This window comes from Lissotriton helveticus, chromosome 10 (assembly GCF_964261635.1).
Source record: "Lissotriton helveticus chromosome 10, aLisHel1.1, whole genome shotgun sequence".
In the NCBI taxonomy this organism is placed as follows: Eukaryota; Metazoa; Chordata; class Amphibia; order Caudata; family Salamandridae; genus Lissotriton; species Lissotriton helveticus.
The window spans coordinates 133,071,615-133,094,695 of record NC_136071.1 but is presented as its reverse complement, the minus strand read 5'-3'; positions in this window follow the sequence as shown (position 1 = coordinate 133,094,695).

Sequence of the window (23,081 nt, the reverse complement as noted above, 5' to 3'; positions counted from 1 at the left end):
TCCCTCACAGACAAGGTCTGGAAGCAATTGAGTGGGCCTTACTTCGAGACGATAAACCAGATGAATTAAAGTGTCTAATACTGCAGTTGCTGGAATTCTGTTTAGAAAACAGCTATTTTACATGGGACAATGAGTACTACATGCAGCTCACAGGGACAGCCATGGGCTTTCCGGGAGCCTGCGTGTATGCGAACATCTTTATGGCCAAGTTCGAACTGGATTACATCCTGGAAGATTGCACTTGGCAAAATGGCCTAGTGTACTATAAGAGATACATAGACGATGTCTTTTTGATATGGAAACGGTCAACTGCGGATTTTAATTCAAAACATCAAAAGTCTGAATCTTGCTAATTCAAGAATTCAATTTACACATAACATCAGCAAAGAAGCTCTACCTTTTTTGGACGTTTGGGTTGAACTAAAAGGGAACTCTATCAGTACAACTCTGTAAAAAAAACCCACTGACAGGAATACTGCACTTTTGTATGGAAGTTTTCACCCTTCTAATCTCATTAACAATTTACCGGTTTCTCAATTTATGAGGATTAAAAGAATATCTTCTGATAAGGCAAGTTGTGACAAGCACATCGAAGCACAAAAACAGCGTTACCTGGACAGAGGATATCCACGAAAACTACTGGAAGCACACGTAGATAAGATCAAGACAATTCCGAGGGCAGATCTTTTGATGAAACAGAGCCAGAAATCGGTAAGAGACCTAAACTCCGCTTCCAACATTTAATGACGAGGCATCTCGTCCGTTCAGATAGCTTGTTTGACACTCGCGTATATCCTTTTCTTCACGCAGAGCCATCGTAATTCACATTAAACGCCAAGCGGGACTGGCCCAACTTTTGAACCCGCAGGTAAGCGGTTGCGCTTTACCTAAGTAACAATGCAGGAATATTTTTTCCGCGCAAACAGTTTATACTTTGGTTCTAATATTTTACAGGCAGCGCCACATAAAGAGCGAGAGAGTGGGGTCAAGTAATAACGAAATACCCTACAGGTAAACATTAAGTTTCTTTTTTATATATAGATACAAACACTACTTGTCTGCAAAGAGTTATTAAAGCCCACTTATTTACACATTTCTAGATTCGACGGACTAAGGCCACTGTCAGACAAACACAGGTGAGCCCCATATACCGATTCAGGTCATCGCGACTTAGTTCACTGAAATCACTTGACAATTCATAGTGAGTGATTACTATTATTCTTTACAGACATAGAACACAGAAGACAATATCAGACAGATGCACTTTATTATTTAGTGGCATCAAACAAATCGCAATAACTAGGTAAGCTATACGCTATTAAAAGCTTTAGCACACAAATACTTATTCTCCCTGACATTAAGAGTAATAAGGTTTCCTTTTTTCCCCTTTTTTTCTCTTTTTTTCCTCTCTTTAACAGACCCCTGACGTAGGGGCTTGGCCCCGAAATGCATTGGGTGTTATTGTATTGTTTTGAATAACTTTGCGGATAAATTCATATGTTTTGTCTTTTGATGGAAATGCAAATTTTGATGATTTTCAATGATTTATTGTTTAATAGCATATGATGATTGAGATGATATGAACTTTTTTGATGATATATACTAGATAAAGTGTATTATATTTTGACAAAAGGAGTATTTAATTTTGTTGTGCGTGTTGGAGTCCTGGTGGCCTTCTGGCACCAGGCCACATACAGTTTGTTCTAGCATTAAGCCACAAATCCCCTTTTTTCCGCTTGTACAGAGTGGACAGTTAAAATCTCCCCCCCATAAAATTAACGTTTCCTTATTTGATTTCTCTATTTCATGTTGTATGTTTTCCCTAAGTGTTCTTAGGGTATTCAATATTTCATCTTTCGGAATATTATTGTAAAAGTTGATCAAAATTACAATAAATCCCTTTGTGCATATGGTTATAAGTTGGTAGAAATTTGAATTAGAATTAAAACGTACTTTCTCATACTTAAGCTTATTCGAGAGGAATGTTATTAGACCTCCCTTCGCACGGCCATGTTGACCACCCTCAGCTGAGGTAAAAAAGGTTCTATACCCGCTTAAATGAACAGGTTCTGTGGTCCAAGTTTCTTGAAGGACCACGACATCCCGGTCATTTAAAATTATCTCCAGAGCTGGGTTATTTATCTTATTTTTTAATCCTGCTACGTTCCAGGATAGGAATGTACAGGAATTCCTTTTTTTGTTACTACCTTCCTCTTCTACCGTGGAACTATTACAATCTATCTCCTTGCATGGGGCGCTTACTATTCCAGTGTTGACCCCTAGCTCCACCTTCTGGGCAATAGCAGTATTAGATCGAGGCTCCTCACCGGCGCCAAGATTTATATTTAAGGTCGGTTCTGAAAGTAAGGTTATATGGCATTCCTCCCCCAAAGTGGTCATTATAAAGTTCTTTTTAGGAACAGCAACCTCTTCTGGACTCCGAATATTTGTAAAATCGGCAACCTTTTTATGTCAATCGACATAATCAAGGCCCGAAAATGCATCAAATCTGTTATGGGTTGGAAGATTATAGGCTTGACGTGAGAAATCTCTATTCTCCCTGAAAATGTTATTATTCCTATAGTCCATTCCAGACGTACTTGGGAAGAATTGCCTCCGATTTATACCCAACTGTCTCCCAAATTGGGACAGTGGATTCATACCATATCCACGTTGGTTTAAGGAAAACCAATCTCCAGAATGTCTTACTCTATTCGTATCTCCAGGTTTTTGTCCTGGGCAATACGGATAGAAATAACTGAGATAGAGAAGACAGTCAACCTTGACTTGTAATAGCATTAGCGGCGGTACTTCTCTCAGTGGCGGTTTCTAGGCATGGGAGGAAGGGCTCCGCCCCCTTTACTTTTTTTCCCGAGGCACTAGGAAAACTAAATCCATATTTTTCACTAGCAATAATACAAGCTTCGGTTACAGTATTAAGTAAAAAAACACATTTATACTGGCTCGAGTGACTTGAGTCGATCCTGCTGACTGGACTGATGTCCGCTGCGCTCTCCCCTTATGTATTTCTGTGTGTGCTGGTGCCTGCAAAGCCAATTTCCTTTGCCGGGCTGACGATCTCACCGCTCTGGGTTCTGTGAGGTCATCAGCTCGGCAAATACTGAAGCCTAAGGGGTAATCTCCACCCCTAATGACGTGGTGGGTAAAGTTGGCCCCGGGCGCTTCAGGCTGCAGCCCTGTAGTGCCGGGGCTTCACGTCAATCTGGTAGTGGAGCCCATGTTACCCCACCCTCCCCTGACTCATTTCAGGGTAGGGTCAGTGTACATCACTCACTCCACCCTGTGACGAGGTGGGAAAGGGCGGGGTAAAGGCTGCAGGCAAGAAGCAGAGAAATCAAGTCTGCGCAGTGGTCTAAAGACAGACTGCGCAGACTCGAGGTGTATGCTTCCCGCCATAGATTTAGTGAGGGATGCCATTGAAGTTCCAGTTCCAGTGCCAGCAGACTCGTGCGACACAGAAGGCAGTGGGCATGCTGCTGCAGGTTTCAGGAAAGAAGTATGTAGCTTAGTTTCAGCCGCCGTAGGCCCTCCACCCACCTCTGTGTAAGGTAAATACAATTTCAAAGCATCGGAAGCAACAAAAAACATTTTGTGTTGAATTTCTCCTTCCTTCGGCACTCGTGTATTTTTGTAGTCCAGCATTCCTTCAGGAAGAGGGTACATACCGGCCTGGTCACACGGCATGCCAAATACCCATCAGGCCTGGGGGCTGCACAATGCCTAAGACTGCAAGTGACAGGGTCGAGGTGGGGGTGCCGAGGGTTGGTCCAAGGGAGGTTACACATGGCATGAAAAGAGTTGCAAAGAGAGACCCGACTTTGAATTAATTGTCACAGCTGGTCCCATCAGTCCTATACCGTACAGTGTCCAGAAATAGAAGCGGCATGGGGCATTTTCGGAATACTGTGAAATGAGTTGTGCTAAGTGTGCACGATGTGAACCTTGTTCACGAGTACTGGGTGTGTTTAGAGCAAAATGCAGGCACAGCACTGTGGGTGCAGGTTTTTTCTCCTTTCTTCACCTGGAGACTGACGATACGAGGTTCTGTTCCCTGCTTAGTCCCGATTATCAACTCTCCTTGTCAGAGTGTGCAGTAGCAACCCTCAACCTGCACCGCTGACGTCTGTCCGGGGTCAGCAGCAGAGAACTAGTGTCTTAGAATGTGAGCAGATGTCATTTGAATTCGTAACCCGTAGCAGTAGAAAGAACAAAATAATCTTGACTTAGCGTTTTTTTTCTGTGTAGGCCATAGAATAATTTGTTTCCCCACCCTCTGCGTTCCTTTCAGACTGCTGACTGGTTTATGACTTGCCTATCTTGGGGTGTCTCTGACTGTAAGGGACGGAGCAGGCCTCCTACAATGTGCACTTGTTTTACGATTTTATATACATTCATTGTTGATGGTCAACGCTTTAATGATTTGTCCCAGATTTCCTTTGTGTAAGATGTATTATTTTGATTAGCTGGCATGGAGAGCTGGCAATGTCATTTTTCAGGCAATTCAGCATACTTTCATTTGTTGCCATCTGATCACCTATTCAATTAAATAGTCACATTATTAGTTTTTAAATGTTAGCACATAACTATATGAATAATGTAGGCTATTTCACTGTGTCATTGCAGTGAGAGATCAGTTACTTCATACTTCAAATGTTACAGCTTAAAATTCTCATCTAGGCATGGTGGCTGCATCCATCGGAAAGAGTAATTTGTGATGCACTAATTGTGGTCCTCCGAAGAACAATAAAAAATAAAATAAAATAAAAATAACTGAGCACAAGTGAGGTTTGTTGCTCTTTTCTTCTGGGTAAAATTTTAAATGAAGATGATATGCCAGCATAGCTCATGGCAGCATTAATAGCATTACATAATGAATACGCAGATAATGGGTTCGTTGAATTAGGAGATCGTATCTATAGATCCTAACACTAAGCATAGATAATGTTGACGTAACAACAGAGGATGAATTCTGGTTGGAATAAGTTGTCTTGGTCATAAGATTAATATCAAGAGTTTCATGAGATGTACACATTGAAGTTCTATCACATTTTACCTAATTTTCAAATATGTTTTTGATCATAATAGCTTGTATTTTACATAATGCTCAATACTGCAGTCTGTCTTATCAATGAAAAAACATTGAAGACAATAATATTAATAACTATGAAAGAACTATAGACACATAATGTTGTCCTTTGTGTGGTCACCAAGGTTTTTATAAATTATAAATGAACTATTTACTACAACATTATACAAACATTAACAAATGACAGAGGCATTTAAAAAAAATTGCATGCTGGGATTGCCCCAAACACCCCCGCTATATCACAACCCCCAACGTTGTCCCCGCACAGCCCCTCCACTTTCAAATTTAACCAGCCGCCACTGACTTCTCTGGTAACCAATGGCCCCCTCTATTTCACTTGAACTCAGCTGGCAAATTTTTATTGTGAAGCCAAGTCATATCAGATCAGATGTAGTTTAGGGATGTGAAGAACGAAAAGTTAAAGAAGGGTGAAACGAAGGACGAGCGAGTCTTAATATTTATTTATGACTGTAAAGAATGGTTTTGTTGAATGCAATTCAACATAAGAAAGAAGGCGGCGGTTTCCAAAATATAATGAAAAGGGTGTTAGTTGGTTGTTGACAAAAAGAAATGTTGGTACATTTTAGACATTAAGAAGAATCATAGACGTACTTTGGAAGCCTGGATGTTATCTTCTTTATCCTCCTCGTCGATAGCAGAAGTGTATGATGTAGTAGAGCAGACGCTGAGTGGATGAAGTATGGCCAGTGGCAATGCCACCCCTATAGAAAAGTAAGACATTCCTATTCCCACCTGCATGTACTGCTTAAAGTACTGCGAGTCTGCATCATCATGGCCTGTGTCTGTATTTATTGGGTTAAAGCTGAGTGAGCTGCCATTCACGTACCAGTAATTTCTTTTGCAAAACAAGAAAAAAAAAGTTAAAAAGGCATTTTTTTGTACTATCTGACTATGTATGTACTAGTAGTGAGTCCGCCTATAGTGCTGCTAGTGGAATTCCTGAAACTCACAGTGTCACAGGCTTACAAAGACGGCGGAAAGATACAGGCCAAAATGTTATACTGTGTTTGCTACTTGCTGGTGTTACTGAGTGTCAACCTTCCATTGAATTATTTTGACTTTACGTTAAGGACTATTGGCTACAGTATTTTTCTTTCTTTCTTCATAAATGCTACTCCCAAAAAGCTCACCCGTAAGGAGATGGCTTCCGGGCCAGGGCCCGTAAGCTGGAGGCTATTTGTTTCGAGTATCGGCGGTTGTGGGCTCGGGAGCATGAGGAGACAACATCAACATCTACATCCTCCTCCACTGCCCCCGGGTCCACCAGCCAGAAGCCTCCAGCCAAATGGAGCCGTGGCCCGACAGCCTCCCGCCGCCGCCGCACAGCAGCAACAACATCAGCGGCCCTCCCCAGATCCTGGATCGTTCGTGTGCGCCGACTACGCAAAAGAGTGGACTACCTGGAGCGGTTGGCCGAGAAACATCAGCGCCAGCTCCGGGACCTCCGCAAAGAGCAGCGGGACATGAAGCAACAGCTTGCAAAACTACGCCACCGGAGGAAGTGACTGTCCCTTGCCCCTTTTTTAAAGACTGTTGAGGGGTGGGAATTGGGTGTTTGGGAAAGGGGACTTTTGGACTTTTGGACATTGGTTGGGGTTAGGTAGGGGGGTGAGTTGGGTTAATTTATTTCATTTTTTGACTACCTCAATATATTTCTTAATAATTATTTTTCATACCAAAACATAGTATACGCGTTCATATTATTTTGTGTGGGGGTGGGCGGTGGTTACTGGACGTTTGGTTTCTTCCAACTTACCAGCATGAATGAAACATCTAGTCCTGAAATGTATAAAAGTGCCAGTAACCGGGTTAGTGAATTCAGTAGCCCTACTAGTACTTTACTAGTAGTACTGGCAATCTCTGCTCTCCCCCCAGTCCTAGCCCATTATTCTACCTCTCCAAAATGCTTATCTTACCTGTGATTCGTGTTTGAGAATCGGGGTAGCCCCATGGCTGGCTGCATTGCAAATGGTGATTAAGGTTGGTTGTTGACTTGAATCCTCGACGGATGCAATATCATTGTTGTGCTGGTAGCAGTAGTGGTACACACTTGCAGTATCACCATATGAAAAAAAGAGGAAATTAAACATTGAGTGGCCTGAGCGTAGCATTAGAAATAGTACAATAGATAGTACGGTACAGAACAGTGCCCTAAATTGTAGCCTAAGCAGTGCCAACGTAAGGTAAGCATTAAGCATTAGATTGTTCACGTCGTGTAGGAGGAGGATGTTCTTATTATCAATCCACGATGGCGCACATGAACTTCTGGTTGCTTTGACCTTATCCTCCCCAGCAAGTTTGTGGAATTTATTGTTGTTGTCAGTCACACATCAATGAAATACCACACAGCCCGGGGGAAGAGGGTTAGGGTTTGAAAATTGGATGGGAATGGGGTTTTTTGGGAAAGTTTGGTAGAGAGGAAAAAAAACACAGCATGGACAGTCAAACAACAAATGAAGAGAAACAAATCTTTGGATTTGAAGATATCGATAAACCTTTAAAGGGACATAAAGGAAGTGCACTACTGCATGCCAGAAGTTGTTTAGTAAATGGATGGTTAGCTTACTGAAAAGTAGTACTACTACTTACTGCAACTTACTAGTAACTACGAAGGAACAAGTTGGCAGTACAGGGCTGCAGTCATTACGCAATTTCACTTGCCTCTCTGCCCTCAGACAATAAACACTTAGAACATTAAATTAGTGTTAAACATAGCAAAGACGTATCAAATAGCTGGAGGGATGAATTTGAAGCAGAGATCAAACAAACGCACAGAGTCACACTGGTAGAAGTAAGTTCAAGTTCACAAGAATATCATTTAAAAGATAAGGAGGATTTGGGATACTCTTACTGTTTTTTTGTAGTTGTCCCGTTGAATTTGTGAAGTTGATGCATCCAACCATTCCTCTTATTCGCGGTACTCCTTCATTCCATCGGATGCTCCGTCGATCAATCTTGGTGACCAGACACACTGACTGTCCACTGCCTGCCTCATGGGGATTTGCGGATCGCTATTTGTAAGCCTGAGTAGTACATCGATGGCACAGGGTAAAAGCCTGCCTGTAATTGATGATGGAAAAACACAACAATAAGTGTTAATGACACCTCAGAGAAAAAAAATATATAAGGCACGCTGTGTAGTGCAAAAATTATACTGTCACTTTCAGAGATGACAATCCCCAAAATCTAGAACACCCCACATTACCCTCCCAAAAACTTGCAGAATACTGCTGCTACCTCGCAGAGGCCTAATTTCAAATCGTGCCAAAACGCACTCAGAAAGTATGCCCAAAACCCCCCTTTCCCGTCATGGATTATCTTCAAACCACGTGCAATCAAAATTAGACATTCCAACAAGTGTTCCAAGACCCCACCCAGTCGTAAAAATCTAGAACCCCCGCCCAAACACATGCAATACAATACTGCTAGCCCTAACGAGCCCTAAGTTAAGAATAGTGGGAAACGCTTTCTTTAACTAGGCCAAATCCCCCCTTTCCCACCATGGATTTTCTTCAAACCACTTGCAACCAAAATTACACATTCCCACGAGTGCACTAAGACCCCAGAACCCAGTTTCAAAAATCTAGAACACTCTCAAACACATGCAATACTGCTGCCAGTGCTAACCCTAACGAGCCCTAAGTTAAAAAAAGTGCCAAAACGATTTTCAGCATGGATTTTCTCCAAACCACTTTTATCCGGTATTAGACATTCCCAGCAATGGCCCCAGACCCGTCAACCCCGGCGGAAACAAGTAGACGCCCCCCAAACAGGCAAAAAGCAAAACCGGAAAAGCTCACACTTAGAAATATTTTTGGCCTCATTCCAAAATCACTCAGCGTGCGCTCTGCAGCTAGGCCCTAACTTCCCTTTGCCACCATGAATTTGCTTCAAACTTCTTGCAATCAAAAGTATCCATACCCAGCGTTGCTCCAAGACCCAAAACCCCACCCACAAACACCAGGAACCCCCCCCAAGCAGGCCCCCGAAAACACGAAAGTGACAGAAAACGCTAAAAAGTGAAACACTATTTAACCATGTATTTTATCCAAAACACTTTTATCCGGTATTAGACCTTCCCAGCAATGGCCCCAGGCTCGTCAACCCAGGCAGAAAAAAGCAGAACCCCCCAAACAGGCAAAAAGCAAAACCGGAAAAGCTCACACTTAGAAATATTTTCGGCCTCGTTCCAAAATCACTCCAAGCGCGCTGTGCAGCTAGGCCATAACTCACGTTTTCTGCCATGGATTTCCTGAAAAACAAATGCAATCAACATTAGACTGTGCCTAAATCTAGAACACCCCCAAATAAACCCCCAAAAACCTGCAATACTGGTATATTGAAAACATGGCAAATTGCGCTGTTCACAAAAAACAAACAGCAATTGGTTTCAACAGAGACAGACAGCCATTGCTGTCCACTGCATGCCATCTTCTCATTATTCATTACCTGTTCTACTTTATGTCCGCATCTTCTTCGGAAAGTGAGGGCCCACAGGGCAGCCTCTCCTGTATATTTCAGAAGTAGGTCTGTCAACAATCAGCAAGCATGTAGTCAGTCAGTCAGTTATTTCAGTCCCACTTGAGGGGACTCGTCTACGAAGACAAAGTTTGTTTTTTCTCCATAATCCATCCATCTGCCTTGAGGAAAATGGATAGGGGGAGTCTGGAGGAGGAGGATAGAGGAGCATGATTGAGTTGTGAACTTGTGAACATCTGAATGCAGACTGCTGCACCTTCAAATCAATACGGAAAATAAGATGAAGACAGTGCTGATGATGGACTTATTGTGATTAGTTGATTAGAGTTTTGTTGTGGTAAAAGTATCAAACCAAAGAAAGACACACAGGAATAAAAGTGAATAAGTACGGAAAACAAGGACACAATTTTCAGTCCTCGTCAGGAAAGCAGAGCTCGTCCTCCAAGTCTATGAATTGAGACGGGAGTAGGTTCGGTGACCGAGAAGAACTTCCGTCGTCGTCATCACCTAAGTCGGTGTCCTCTTCTTCCTGCGTGCATTCACGTATTTTGTAATCGGGTGGTATGAAGTGCTGATTCATCTTGATTATTGTTAACCTCTCCACATTTTTGGGCAAAAGACGGGTCCTTTCTGAAGTAACAATGGCACCAGCAGCACTGAAAACACGTTCAGAAGACACGCTTGCGAGTGGGCAAGACAAATAATTTAGAGCCAGGTTGGTGATCAGTGGCCATTTTGAGCTTTTTGTATACCAATATCCCAGTGGGTTCTCATCATGACAGACCTCTGTTGGGTCATCCAGATAGGCCTGCACCACCGACTCAAGGTTCTCCAGGGTTGATCCACTTTGCGTACCATCTGAGACCTTTTCATCAGTGGACCGAGCAAACCCTTGCTGAGTTAGCCAATCCCCTAACGACAATATTTGTTTGCGGCCTGGTGCAGGTGAGGGTGATGATATGGCTGCTGGTGTCGTTAACGGCTGTGAGGGAAAGTGACTCCCTTCGGCCACGGATTGAGAAGTGGAACTTGGCGCCGGATGGCCTGCTGATTCAGTTGTACTTGTGCTGCCTCCTTGAATGTTCTGCCGCTCTCTTTCGAGCCGAGTGGCTGACACAGCTAGCCAATGTTTGTACTTTGAAACTTCTGCTTCCGAAAAAGGAAAGAAAGTATTGGTGGGCAGTGCCTTTTTGTACCGTGGATCAAGAATAGTGGCACAAATGTAATGTTGTTCTGCATGTATCTTTTTAAGCCTTTCATTGTCAAGTAGGCGCCATAATAACTTCTGCGCCAAACCATATGCTTCTCGCTTTTCACCATCATCTCGGAATGTTGAACACACCTCCTTCAGTTGGTGCTCTAGCATGCGCAACAATGGGATAGCTTTGGTCAAACAACAGTCCTCCCTGCTGACTTCACGCATGAAGAGCTCAAAAGGACGAAGCATGTCTGTCAGGCTTGCAATTAGCTTCCATTCCTCCAACTCTAGCATCAAGTCTTTGTAAGCAGAACCCAGTTTAAAGACAAACTCATGTATTACCTCCCACTGCTCAGACAGACGCTCAAGCATGTAAAAGGTTGAGTTCCAATGTGTTGCCACCTCCTGGATTAGTCCTTTGACTGGCAGTTGACGTTCATATTGAAGGATCCTCAGCTGCTTCCGGGACTAAAAGAATGGTTGAAATGGCTACAGATTTTTCGGCAGGTGGTCAGTACATTGACGACTGGCTCTTCTGCTTTCAAGAAGGCTTGCACCACGATGTTAATACTGTGCGCCAAACAGGGCACTCTGAAATAGCCACCATCAGACATGGCCCTAACTATATTACTGCCATTATCCGTGGAAACATAATCAACTGTGCGGTTTCTTGGATGCAGCCATTCATTGACCTTCCTGTTAAACTCCTCCAAAAGGTTAGGTGCAGTGTGAGATTTCTCCATGGCAAACATGCCTACTGTTGCATGTTTGCGAGTAGCTTGAAAAACTAACTCTGTGGCAACATCTTTGTGTTTTAACTGTCTTTCGACCCCTGCAAAAGAGACCCAGTGTGCAGTGATGCACATGTAATCAATGGCTGCACAACTGTTCCACCTGTCTGTTGTCATGTGGATAGTGTGAACAGCACTCTTCAGAGTAGCTGCGCCAATCACCTCCAGCACATCTTGATGTAGTGCTGGAACAGCAACCCTTGCAAAATAGTACCGGCTAGGAACCTTCCATTTAGGGCAGACTGTTGCCACAAATTCACGAAAACCCACCCCTTCCACGAAAGAGAAAGGGAGAAGGTCCAGCGCTAGCATTTTAGCCAGCTTTGCGTTATAGAGACGCACCGTTGGGTGGTTGCGTTCAAATGGCGGATCTGACCAAAACATGCTGCTAATGGTGCGCTGGACCGTTTTACGTGATGATGATGATGATGATGATGCAGACTTCAAACCAGTTAGGCTCATTGATTTACTTTTTTGTATTGGTGTGTCCCCCAGACTCTTAGTGTGCCTCATACATGTTGGAGGGGTAGAGGGTGTGGGCGCTACCACTGCAGTGCTGCTGCCAGGGGTACTGCGTGTACCAGAAAAAATGCCTGTCGCTTCTTCACTTCCCCCTGCACGATCAGCCTCTCAACATCATCAGATGCAATATCAAGGGATACATTTGGATTTGTTTTGGCTTCATCGATGTCCCTTAGGTGCTTATACCACTGGATAGGGTGGTGTTTTTTGAGATGACCTCTCTGGCCTCCGGTACCATAGTTGGTACCAGGCTTACCCTGACTAACTGATACTTTACAAATTGAACAAACAACCATGTTTTCTGCCTTTTTGCTAACAGTAAAGAAGTGCCAAACTGGGGACTGGAGATGTCTGCTGGTGGTGCAGGTGCTACTTTGACTTCCAATGCCAGATGAAGTGTAGGTTGTGCGTGGCTGAATTTTTTCCTGTAGTTGACTTACAGCACCACTACTTGAGGTAATGGGGGTCGAGCTGGATGGCTGTCCCTGCCGGCCCTTCTGATGAGAAAATATGGAAGCTGTAGGTCGTGTTGGTGTTGTAGTTAACTGCGTTGGTGGTGGTACCACCAGTGCCGCGCCGCCCTCATCCTGCTCAGCAGCCATTTGGGCTAGGGTTAAATTGTTTGTCTGCTGCATGCCCGGTGTGGCTGGAGGGACATCTGTGATGACTGGGTCATCATCAGACTCTTCATCAGCAGCAGAAGGCACCACTTCTTGTTCGTCGTCATCACCCATAAGTCGAAGCCTTGCGGGAACCTTCCTTTTAGGCTTAACTACCTTTGTCGGCTCATGGCGTGCCTCACTCTCAGACTGCATTTGTGGGTTCCAATCAAGGTCATCAGAATGAAGGGGGCTTGAAGAAGAACTTGTAGTAGTAGTAGCCCTCCTTGACCTTTTTCTTGCTGGGGATCTGGAAGACAATGGATCATCCTCAGGAGGAGTGGCTTCCTCGGATGATACCTCCACTTGAATATCAATTTCCTGATGTGCCCCTACTTCTGGAGGAACAAGCGATGTAGGCAGTTGTGCCGCTCCATGAACCTCTAGTTGCACCTCTCCATGCACCTGTCCATGCGCCTCTCCTTGCGCCTCTCCTTGTGGCTCTACTTGCGCCTCTCCTTGCGGCTCTACTTGCACCTCTCCTTGCGCCTCTCCTTGTCCATGTACTTTCGCTTGTACTAGTTGCACCTGTGGTTGTCGTTGCGGCTGTGGTTGTTGAACACTCGTCAGCTGAGTTACACCCGGCATTGATTGGATGGTACTTTCTTGTGATGAGCCAACATCACTGGTCGATGGTGATTCAACAACCAAAGTGGCTGCCTTTGCGGCACTCATGGGCTTGGGCCTAACTTGGCGTGGTGGCACTGACCCCAATGAGGCGGAGGTGCTGCTTCCAGCTTGGTCCCCGGCGGACACCGCTGCTGCTGCAGGCGTAGTTTTTTTTCCCAAAAAAGGTGTCGGTGGGCACACCCGTCTCCTTGGTAGGTGGTGCCACTTGCTTCTTCTGCTCCTTCTTACTGGCAGTGGCACTGGCAACTTTCTTTGCTGAGGCGCTACGGCCACCTTTCTTTGGGCCCATCTTCTTCAGATGTCAGAAAAGCAGGCCGCAGTTGCACGAGTTGCAGAGTTGGCTTGTCTGTGGCCACATGTGACGTCGCGTGACGTTGTGCTGCACACACCGCTGCAGGACTTCTTCCTGGAACTGGTGGTTCTCTTATGCACCTAAAAGCAATGGAAGACAGAGGAACATCAGTTATACACCCCCAAAAATGGAAAAACACATAAAAATCACCACAACCCAATGCCATCCATGCCCTCCATGATGTTTACATTAAAGAGACCCCACAGAAAGACTAGGCCCATGCACCACTCACTACCCCTGGGCATAATGGATGAAAGCTAGGCAAAATAGGTGCAGGCCTGAGAACACTGCCTGCCTTCAAAATGGCCCCTTGCACCCCAAGCACATGGCCCGTCCCTGCCTGTACCAGCACTCAAAATGGCCCCCACCCACATGCACAGTCCACAACAACACCCCCAAAAATCGAAAAACACATAGAAAACCCCACAATCCCATGCCATCCATGCCCTCAATGATGTTTAAATTCAAGACACCCCACCGAAAGACTAGGCCCATGCACCACTCACTACCCCTGGGCATAATGGATGAAAGCTAGGCAAAATGGGTGCAGACCTGAGAACACTGCCTGCCTTCAAAATGGCCCCTCGCACCCCAAGCACATGGCCCGTCCCTGCCTGTACCAGCACTCAAAATGGCCCCCACCCACATGCACAGTCCACAACAACACCCCCAAAAATCGAAAAACACATAAAAATCACCAGAATGCCATGCCATCCATGCCCTCAATGATGTTTACATTCAAGACACCCCACAGAAAGACTAGGCCCATGCACCACTCACTACCCCTGGGCATAATGAACGAAAACTAGGCAAAATGGGTGCAGGCCTGAGAACACTGCCTGCCTTCAAAATGGTCCCTTGCACCCCAAGCACATGACCAGGCCCTGCCTGTACCAGCACTCAAAATGGCCCCCACCCACATGGACAGGCCCCATCAACACCCCCAAAAATCGAAAAACACACAAACATCACCACAATCCAATGCCATCCATGCCCTCCATGATGTTTACATTAAGGAGACCCCACAGAAAGACTCAGTCCATGCACCACTGGGTACCCCTGGGCAAAAGGCCCCAACAGCAGCCCAAAAAATCGAAAAACACACAAAAATCAGCACAATCCCATGCCATCCATGCCCTCAATCATGTTTAAATTCAAGACACCCCACAGAAAGACTAGGCCCATGCACCACTCACTACCCCTGGGCCTACTGGCTAGTGAGGCTGTACAGGCACCCCAAAATTAAAAAAAAAAAAACATATCACAGTGAGCTAAAATTCCATGACATATATGAGAATTAAGTTTAAAAAAATCAGAGGAACAGTTGTATCATGCACCCATGACTAACCCTGGGCCTATTGGATGCTGTGGCTAGCTACCACCACAATATATATTTTGTTAGAGTTGTGAAAAAAGTTTTAGAACTGGAGTTGCCTCAACTGCAATGCCCCAAACAAACAACACCAACTTACTTGTAAAATCTCAAGTCCAAAAGTGATCCAAACTCCAAAGTCCAAAAAGTCCTCAAATACAAAAATCCACCACCAGCAAGAAAAAGTAATCCTTCCAGCTCAACAGCCAAATGAAAAGTGGCCAGTACATGGACAAAGCACTGGGAGGAGCCTGCTGGACAGGAACAGGAAGTTGGAGACTCTGAGGCACTTCCTTCCTCCCACCCCACCCCAAAAAATGAACTCCTGCACCAAAAAGTGCAGCCAAATGTCAATCTGAGGAGTTATTCTGATCAAAATCATCATTTTCACAAGGTTTATGCTTCCTGCGGTGGATTTCTTGTGCAGAATTGCAATTTATGCAATTTCGGGAACTCGAGCTGTTCAAACCTCCCGCCGGAAGTCAGCTGCACGCCGTCGTGGGCATTTATGACGTACTCGCGTTGTGAAACTCTCACTGTGCAAGATGGCAAGCCGCGATGACGTAATTGCGTTCGAAAAACTCTCGCGTGATCACGCACCAGGATCGAAAATGGCGCAGCACACGCAAAACCGGGAGAAAAACAACTCGGCAGGCTCAGAGTCAACACCGCGAGCGCGATATTGTATTTTTTAAGCGCGACCAAGCAACATAATTCGTAGCTTGCGAATTTGCGGATTATTGGGTAAATTCGCACGATTCGCGGATTGCGAAATCGTCAAAAATCCGCAAATTCGCCCGCGAAACGGATTTTACGCCCATGGTTACTGTCCGCTGTAAGAAGCCAGTGGAGCCCACTGCTCCTTCAATAACTTTTGAAAGGTGGAAAAAAAGGAAGTAATCACCACAGTGACTGCTTTTACTGCTGAATGAAATACCAGGAGAACTGCCTGAGCCCTACACTTAAATCTCAATAGATATTTCATTCTTCCAGGACTGTGGAAGAGAGTCTACTGAATAGAACTGTATATTTGTTTGAGTCTTGGGCTGCTGCAACCTATTGAGGACACTATTATTTGAGCCTGAAGCTACCTAGAGTGAAAAGACCTTGAAAGAGAAGAAGACTGCTACTAAGTTTAAAAAGTGTCAGTCACTTGACTGAGTAACCCCATATATAGTGGGTCCCTTCAGATGTGAGGATGTTGACCACATCTCACACATTTTACATCATCAAAGCAAGCAGTTCCTTTCAATTAGCATGCATCTTACACAAAGCAACATACAGAGAAAACCCTCAATTATCCTGCCTGGAAACTGGTAATTTCAGAAGTCTCATACCATCTTCCTTGATCGCCTTTCTGCTAGAAATATCACCTGCAACAAGACCGGAACACTTAAATAATCCTTGTTGGGATGTACACACAGAGTGTAGAACTCCATCCTACCAGACATTAGGAAAAAAATATATCTGTGAAACATTTAAAAGAGAGCTGAGACCTCTTACTACAGCATCACTTCCATATTGAATTGCTGCATTTGTTGGAGCTGTGGATTACCAATATTCCTACCACTCCCGTAGATGGTCTCTGCTGCTGTTTTTGTAAATATTGTTTATTCTTGCAGATGTGCATTATTCATTATTTCCTCTGCCATACAAAACATGAGTATCATTAGCATATTTGGCTCAACCTATGTCTATCTATTGTTGCTGCTAGCACTCTGTAAGCATTGTTTTTTGTTTGTTAATAGTCACATATCTCCCTTTTACACTTATTTTCAATCTACCTAATAGTATTGTATAACATTCTCCATATGTAATTATATAATTGGGATTTTCTAAATGTAGCCATATGTAAAGCGTACTGTCACCTTGGATGTGGTCTGTGATATTTTAAAAACAAATAGTGCTGGGAGAACATTGTAGTCCCATTCGCTACATACAGCTACCATAGACAGGACTTACTTGAACCAGCTTTAAAAACTAGAAAACATATTTAACCCCCAACCTAACCAGAGAGTAACAGTGTGGAGCAACCAATGTCACTGGCATCACCCCATCACTTCAACCTGTTTAACAACCAATTCCCTTTAATAAAAGACTATTTTAACCTAATGTTTACGGCCTTCACATTTAATAGTGGACAATCAGGAAGCTCTTTCCTCGAAGTTTCCTCTTTATTGGTAAGTTCAACATGTTTGTTTTAATAGTTCACAGGTTATATCAAAATGGTTAATAGGGTTTATGGTGTCTTTACATTTTTTATTTTCTGGCGTTTAGTCTTTAATATTTTTTTTTGTAATACACTTCGGCTTATACTTTTATGCTTTCCATTTATTTAATGTCATAGGCCTTAATTACGATGTCGATCGGACGAGCTTTTGACCGACATCGTAGCGGAAACAAACCGCCTGACAAGAAGTCTGTGGCCCCGCGTTCACTATTACAATGCGACCGCCGTGAGTGCATATGGTGCAGGAATGTTTAAAATGTCATAGCGGAGGCGCGGGAGGACAGGGGCCCTACTAGGGGCGCCAAAAGTCACTTCCCGACAGCCTTTCCATGTTGGAAAGGCGACATGGGAAGGCTGTTGGAAACGGACATCGTAATCCCAGCCGCTGTACCAGAGCAGGTGCCGCCACCATTTGGGGATTATCAGTCCTTACGGTGCTCCGATGGGCTCCTTGAGCCTGTCGGAAGTGCAGCAGGATTCCCTCGAGGGTTTCCCTCTGACCGCCAGTATTGTAATACGGTGGTTGGACGGAAACCAATGATGTCGGGCAGAAACCCTGCGACTAGCTGTCGGATGGCTTCCTGCCCAGCATTAAAATTAGGCCCAGGGTTATTTTATTTGCTTGCAACATGTCAAAAGTCAAATATTTTGGAGTTTTGTATACTGCTAAGGCCCAACTACCAAACGTGAGTTAAAGTTACCCTTAGGCAAAACCTGTACCCCACTGTGTGTGCCATCTGTTCCACTCTACCTACTCCTAGCTCTCATCATACCTTTTCCTCTCCCCTGTTAGGTTTGTGTGTCTTCTGCTCCCTGTCTCCTCATCTGCACTTCAACATTTTAATTTACATCTACATCTACCAAACTCCTCTTTGTCTCTACCCTTACATTGCCTCACATGCTTCTACAGTATTTTTACTCACTCATACCAATTATTATTTGATGTAATAACTTTGCGTTACTATTCTTGTTATGACACAAATGAAAAGGGGGGGCCCTTGGCCCCCCCGCACGCATGGCGGCGCGGCGACCGTCGCCCCCCCTTTCTCCTGTGTTGGCATTCGGCGGTGGGGGCGTGCCCTGGGGGGCGCGGCCCACCGCCGATTGGCCGGCGGCCTCCCTGACCCGGATCCTAGGTAGTGGGTCCGGGTCAGGGGGGGCGGGCTATAGGAGGGGCCGCCTGGCCCCTCGGGAATAAAGAGGTGGGAGCGCCCAGGAGACCCCCTTGTCCCTGGACGCTCCCTCGCTGAAACGGTGTGCCCCGCGCTCGGGGCTTCTTTGTTTAGTAATTCTCTCGTTTTTATTTCAGGTAGCGGAGCGGTTCCCCGGAGCCAGCCATCGGATTGCTGGGCTCAGCCGCGTGGAGGGATCGTCAAGCAGATCTGCGATCAGGGGCACGAGGCGACACTTTTACATCTGTCGATCTTTTATATTGCAGGGGATTAGTTCCGCGTGGAGCCGGCCGCCATTGTCGAAACAACGTGAGGCTGCCGTCGCTGAGGGCGCGAAGCAACTGGAGGCGGCAAGTGAAGTGGCGGTAGCGGAGGCTTCCCCCCTGTCCTGGGAGCGTAAGCAAAAGCGGCGCGTGTACACGGCGTCCGCGGGAGGTATTTGTTGGCGTGGGGGGACAGGAAGAGCAGCGGGCGGCGGGGATATACGGCGGAGGGATACTGTGGTGGACAAAAGTGCCTGACAATTCGTTTACATACCGTTAATTTATGCTTTACAAAAGCGGATTACTGTGAGAAGCGCTGGGCAGGGATGCGCATTTAAGAGCTCCCCTTCATCGTGTTCACCCTGTTGAAACGCATTGTAGCACGTTTTCTTTTGGTTTAATTGTGGCCACAGGGCAGTGTAATTGCAAATACTGTCTAGGGAAGCGAAGCAGGGTCGACCAGGGCAGCGCCTGGATGGGAGACCCTTAGGTTTACAGATTGATAATTAGGACTGTTTTGCTCGAATGTTTTGGGGGGAAAACAAGTGGCAATCAGTGAATGGTGTGTAGGAGCGTTTTGCAGTCTGTTTACACCGTCTGATTTAAACTGAACTACATTCAACTGAGGGTAAGAAGCCATTTCAAAGATCCCTCCAGTCCTTTTGCTGGTGTGGGACGACTGTTACGTTATTATCCGCTGTCCTTAAGATTTTGATCCTGCTGTTGGCGCACGGTGTTCATAAATATTTCTATTCCAGGCACCTAACGTCGCTGTTTTTGTGCAGAGTCTCATCTGGAGAGGCGTGAGGTCTTAAGGTCAGACAGCATCCTGGTGTGGGGCGTCGTTACAGAAGGAGATCATCAGCAAGTGCGCAGGACTGATCGGTAAGAGGGGTACGGGGGGGCGGCATTCATCGCTCCTGGTGGCCGCCGGGTGGGTCTACATTAGGTTTACTCACCCCTTACATAAGCGGACAAGCCGCTAGTGTTGCGGTCGCCGTTGCATGGTGCTGAAAGCCCCCTGGTGACCCTCCATCAAAAAGGTACACAGAGTTGGCCTGTTGTGATATTAGGAGAGTAGGCTGTCGTTTTTTTGGGGGGGTATCATGCCAGGCCCGCGGGGTGGAAAAAGGGGATCCAACATGGAGGCGATGATGCGGGCCATGATGCGTGACATGAGTGACATTAAACAGCAGTTAGGGAAAGTAGATGAGCTTGAGGCACGGTTCAATGAGAGGCATGGGGATGCCCCGGGCCCATCGGGTAGGCCTATTCGCAAGAGGGTGGCACCAGTGCCAAGGGGGGATTTTGTCACCCCACCGGGGAGGTCTAAGTCCAAGAGACCCAGGGATGCTCCCCCCACCCCAGGGCCAGTAGAACCGGTACCTGCCGTGCCGCCTGCGGTCGTCCCACCCCCGCATTTGCCTATGCCTGCACCCCTTGCCCCCGTGGTGCCGGTGCCGACAGGTCAACCAGTAGACGCTGGGCCTGCTCCCCCACCGGTGCCCACAATTCCGGGTACTGGTCTGCCACACCCGGCTCCCGCCCTGCCAGCTGCGCCATTACCACAGGGCATAACCCCAGTGGTACCTGTTGTCCCGGGGGGTAATCTAGATTCAATGCCCCCTGAATTGGTATCCCAGATAACGGCCTTGATGCCATGGCTCCAAAAAGGGGGAGCTTTCCCGAATTCTGCAGACCATGCAGCAGAGGCGGCGAGGTTCGTCGAAAAAATCAAATCGGCAGCGGTCGCCGACAGTGTTGCATTGCCAATATCTTCTCCCCTTGCAGGTCCAAGTGTTCCCCAGCCGGACGGAGTTAAAGGGCAGCCGCCCCCGGTGCCCGCACTTGGTAAGGAAGTGGCATTGCCGCTCTTGGGGGACGGTGTTCTACCTTCCAGGGCGAGAATTTGGCTCAGCATGTGTCATTAGCTGTGAAAGAGATGATTTGGGCTGACAAATACGTTTATATTTATTCTTTGTTGTTAGATAATAGGGAAATGGAGCAGGTAAAAACACTTAAAGAGTGGATGCTCCCAAGCGAATGGAGGGTGCAGTGTGCTAGATTTAGGGTTGAAGAAACTCTCAACAACTGGATGAAAGCATGGGCTGTATTCACTGCTATTAAAGCTGAGCGTCCTCCAGATTTGCAGGCAGCATTGGCATGCTACTCGAGCAGGATTGTGGGGTGGAGTGAACAGTATTCTGGGGAGGCATGGAAAGGGTATGATGTCAATTTCAGGAAGGCATTGGAATTCAATAGAACATTGGCATGGGACACGGTAGATTCCATGGCTTGGCACAAACAGTTCTCGGATACTGCACCTCCCCCTCAGTTCGGTTCGGTCAAGGTGTTCTCTAGACCTCAACAGCCCTTTCGGCCCCCCCAAACGAGTGAGGTACCTGGGAAGTTTAGGGCCAGTGGGCCAGAGAAAAAAGGGGTGTGCTGGGATTTTAATAGGCGCACCTGCACAAGGGCCGCGTGTAAGTTTAGACATGCATGTTCCTCCTGTGGGCACCCCTCTCATCCAGAAACTGCCTGTAGGTCCAAGCAGGGAAACACAGGTCAGAGGGGTAGGGGAAAGCCACTATAATACAAACAGGTTAGGCCCCCCCACTCCAGTGGATGTGGTGGCAATGATTCCATGGTTGAATAGATACCCGGACCACACATCGGCCACCCTACTCCAAGAAGGTTTTTCTAAAGGCTTTAGGATCCCGGCCGCGGGATACACAGGCAGCGCGCACTGTAGAAACCAACTGTCAGTCAAGCACAATCCGGCTGTGGTGGCCGCCAAAATTGACAAGGAGCTATCGTTAGGCAGGATAGCGGGCCCTTTTACTGAAGTGCCAGTACCCAATTTTGTGTGTTCCCCATTAGGAGTTGTCCCCAAAAAAGAGAAAGGGCAATTCAGATTGATCCATAACCTGTCAGCACCTAGGGGGACGTCACTGAATGATGCCATCGACGAGGGTATCTGTAGTGTTAAGTACGCCTCTTTTGATCAGGCTGTTAACTTATTACAGGCCACGGGACCCGGGGCGCTGATGGCGAAATCAGACATAGAATCAGCCTTTCGCCTCCTCCCGGTCCACCCAGCCGATCAGCATCTCTTAGGCTTCACCTTTGGGGATATGTTCTACATGGACAAATGCATGCCCATGGGTTGTTCGATATCTTGCGCTTACTTCGAAATGTTTAGCTCTTTTCTTGAATGGGCCATGAGACAAGTGACGGGCCATCAGCGGGTCATGCATTATTTAGATGATTTCCTCTTCCTGGGTACAGCGGGATCTCAGGAGTGTGCACTGGCATTGCAGGAATTTTGCGTGCTCATGCGGGCTTTTGGAGTCCCGCTTGCGCCCGGGAAGACGGTTGGCCCGACCACCTGCTTAGAATTCCTCGGCATTGAGATTGACTCAATGGAAGGATGTTTTAGATTACCAAGGGACAAGGTGGACAAATTCAAGACAGCGCTACAGTTATGCCTCCGGAAGGAGAAGGTCACTTTGCAGCAATTACAGGAGGTGGTAGGGCAATTGAACTTTGCACTGAGGATCATCCCCATGGCTCGCCCATTCTCTCGCTCTATTGCGCAGGCAATGAAGGGGCTGAGGGAGAAGCACCACCGCACTCGGCTGTCGGTTGAAATTCGCCAGGATATGCTTATATGGATGGCATTCCTGGAGGATTTTAACGGCAGGGTAGTCTGGCCCGGCCCGCTGACAACATCAGCAGAGTTGGGCCTGTGGACGGATGCTGCCGGGAGTGTGGGCTTCGGCGCCATCCTAGGGAACAGGTGGGTCGCTCAACAGTGGCCGGGAGTATGGAGGACATGGGGTCTGACCAGCAACATTGGCTTCCTGGAACTCTTCCCAATATGGGTGGCACTGATGGTCTGGCCCGAACACCTATGTAATCAATCAGTGGTGTTTTGGTCAGACAACATGACGGTGGTGGAATGTATCAACCAGCAGGGGGCACGGTGTCCTTTCATACTTCGTCTGATCAAAGAAATTGTGTTGCAGTGCCTTAAATTGAATGTCATTTTTAAGGCCAAACATGTCCCAGGTGTTCTGAACAATGCAGCTGACTCCCTCTCTCGCTTCAAAATGCAGGTTTTCAGGGAGCATCTTCCTACAGCAGACCCCTCGCCAGCGCACTTCCCAGCAGTACTTTGGCAGATTGGTGCCCCAGATTACAGGACCTCGTGGTCGCTAGCCTAGCCCCCAGGACCAAGACGGCTTACGAAGGGGCGTTTTTGTCTTATCGTTCTTTTTTGGGG